Source organism: Lolium rigidum, chromosome 7 (assembly GCF_022539505.1).
Source record: "Lolium rigidum isolate FL_2022 chromosome 7, APGP_CSIRO_Lrig_0.1, whole genome shotgun sequence".
Taxonomy (NCBI): Eukaryota; Viridiplantae; Streptophyta; class Magnoliopsida; order Poales; family Poaceae; genus Lolium; species Lolium rigidum.
This window is the reverse complement of record NC_061514.1, coordinates 294318343-294319289: the sequence shown is the minus strand read 5'-3', so window position 1 is coordinate 294319289 and position 947 is coordinate 294318343.

The window sequence follows — 947 nt, the reverse complement described above, 5'->3', positions numbered from 1 at the left end:
ATGTCAAAAATCTGACAGAGCAAGAGAGAAGTTAAGGCAGACCAAACACTTACATGGTCACGAGCAGCCGATGAAGTAGGAACATCGCCAGGAGGAATAACCTTTGACACCGGAATTTTTTCTACAGCCGTCCTCGTGGGTGGCGTCGACTTGGCAGGAGAGGGATTCAGCTCCTTAGTTGATGCCGTTCTTCCAAAAGATAATTTGGCCCTCTTTGCGATAGGAACATTATCATCATCAGAGCTGCTTAAGAGAAATGAATGATTAGAACACAAAATAACGAAGGATAAGTTATAAAGGAGTAAAGATGCTCACAGGTCTAGGTCATCTTCGGCAGCAAAGAAGCCTGACGGCCCTTTTTTGGCAGGAGAAGGCAGAGAAGTTTCAACGGCATCATTATCTTGTTCGCTGGGACTTGATTCAGCCGTTGTGATAAAATCTTCGTCTGTCTGCTTACGACGCTTGCTCCTTGATGAAAGCAGCATCCTCAGCAGTGTCGTCCTCCTGGACATCGCTGTCCTCAAGGGCCTGCTGGATGTCCTCGGTCTCTTCAGAGTCGACATCGTCATCCTTTGGTTCCACACCGCTTTCCGGCGTAGGAGGATAAAATTGAGCAACGGTGGAGGCCTATCAAGGGAAGAAAGTTTGTAAAAGTGCAATGAAGAAAGAAACAACAACAACAAACAAGAAACGGCGGAAATTACCTCAGTCGGGAGGTGGTCCAGATCATAAGGGGGACGAGCTGATGTCAGGACAATATTATCCTTCATACTGAGGCACGTTAAGCGACGGACTTCATCTCGGAGTTCATCAGCCGACAGGTCGGCAGAGTTGACCCTAGATTTGTTATCCTTGCCAGTATAAAGCCACAGTTGATGAGGTCGAGACATCAGTGGCTGCACTCGACGTTGTAGGAACACTGAGACTACTTCAGTGCCGCACATCGT